We start from the raw sequence: 1,998 nt of genomic DNA on the forward strand, positions 1-1,998 counted from the left end.
TTAATTGTGTTCCAATCTTGAATGCTTGTTGAATAATTTATCCCTTGGAGTGATAATAGGGTTGAGAGTCCATCTTGGTAGCCTTTGTGGATGAGTGACACACCATGAGGGTTAGATATTGCTAGATTGGAGAGGATTGAGAGGATGAGTCGAGAGGTAACGGAGCATCCCCTTTCCCCTCCGGTGTGATTTATCCTTCCTCCATGTTCCTAGAGTTCTTTTCGGTCACAATAGAGTGAAGTGCTAAGAGAGGAACTCCGTTGGGGCTTAGTTGCGCGAGCAGTAGAGCGAAGTATTGAAGTAATCCTTAGTATCTGGGACTTAATTGTGACTAGGTGTCTTTCGCCCAGACCAAAGGGTTAGATCTACATATAAGAATTGGATTTATCACTTGGAATCCCTAGAGCTTCTTGCAGCTGTACACAGTGTGAGGTGTGAGACTGAGCGATTTCTCCACCGGGGCATAGTTTAGTGTTAGTCACGGTTGACCTTAGGTTTGGGACTGTATATTTTAGGATTTTCACAACTCATTAAGCATCAGTTAGGAGACATAGTAGTTGGTTTTACACTTGAATCAATAACCCTAGGGGGAGCAATGTCCGAGTACCCCACTTTCTTTCATTGCCTTTCCTCTAATTTTATTGTGCCGCTCTTTATTATTTTCTTTAGTATTGTTCACATTGATTTTTTCAACACTATTATTGTTTCATCTTCACTTAGTTAAGTAACAATCATTGTGTTTCTATTCACTATTCCATGTGGATACGATAACCCACTCACCTGAGATTTATTACTTCGACAAACCTGTGTAGTTGCGGGTCACACGCAAGGAGCGTTGTTAAAGTTTTGGCGCCGTTGCCTGGTAATAGGCATTTTGGAAATACTTTACACTTTGTTATTTAGTTATTCATCATTTATTCTATTTCACCTTTTCTTATTCTGTCATTATTCTGATTTATTTTTTCTTTCTTTTATAGCAGCTCCAGGTTATGACTCGAAGAAACCCTTCGACATTGGTTGAAGAAGATCTCGAACTTGAACGAACACTCTAAAGAATGGTTAAAGAACTTGTATAAGAACCGTCGAATCCAGCTGAAGTAGAAGGTAAAGGGTCGGAAAACATGGCAGAATAGAATGAGCAGAGAACACTCTCTGATTATGCCAGACCCTCAATTTTAAAAACATAATCTAGTATTGTGCGGCCACCAATTACAACTCAGAATTTTGACCTAAAGTCGGCATTCATCCACATGTCATAGCAGTCTGCACAGTTTAATAGTTTGGATGATGAGGATCCAAACAGTCACACAGAGAATTTTTTGGAAGCGTGCGACATGCTCAAGATTAATGGTGTTGCGGATGATGCCATCAAGTGGAGAGCTTTCCCATTCTTCTTGAACGGGAGAGCGAAGTAATGGCTATATTCATTACCTAGAGCATCGATTACTACATTGAAGAAGAAGGTAGAAGCTTTTCTTGCCCGATATTTCCCTCCCGAAAAATTTGTAAAGCTTAGGAATGAAATATCCTCCCTCATGCAAATGGAATTGGATTCTCTATTTGAGACATGGGAGAGGTTCAAGGAGCTCCTGCGGAAATGTCCTCAACATGGGTTTCCCGAGTGGATGATTATTCAGACCTTTTACAACAGGTTGAACCATAGCACAAGGCAGTTACTTGATGCAACAGTAGGAGGTACCTTATGTAGAAAAACCCTCGGAGAAGCACAACAATTGATTGAAGAAATGGGTTTCAATAGCTACCACATGGAATGCAAGAGAGAAGAAGAAAGTTACCGGTCTCCATGAGATTGATGCGGTTACATCGTTAGCGGCCCAAGTAGAGTCATTGAGCAAGAAGTTAGATACTCTAACTTCTCCTAGATTGGTGGCCATGACGAATTGTAACAGATGTGGAGGAGGCCATGCTCCATCCAATTGCCCTATTTCTATTGGTGCACATCCTTGGTGGAACAAGTCGATTTTATAGGTAATGTGA

At 40.9% G+C, this 1,998-nt stretch overlaps 1 non-coding gene across 1 annotated transcript; it reads right to left on the reverse strand.

Annotated features, from left to right (window-relative positions):
- Positions 1-1,508: 1,508 nt before the first annotated feature.
- On the reverse strand, positions 1,509-1,615 carry LOC120250794. Its single transcript, XR_005533131.1, has one exon. It is a non-coding gene; the product is annotated as a small nucleolar RNA R71 (small nucleolar RNA).
- Positions 1,616-1,998: the final 383 nt, after the last annotated feature.

Source organism: Dioscorea cayenensis, chromosome 19 (genome assembly GCF_009730915.1).
Source record: "Dioscorea cayenensis subsp. rotundata cultivar TDr96_F1 chromosome 19, TDr96_F1_v2_PseudoChromosome.rev07_lg8_w22 25.fasta, whole genome shotgun sequence".
NCBI classification, from domain to species: Eukaryota; Viridiplantae; Streptophyta; class Magnoliopsida; order Dioscoreales; family Dioscoreaceae; genus Dioscorea; species Dioscorea cayenensis.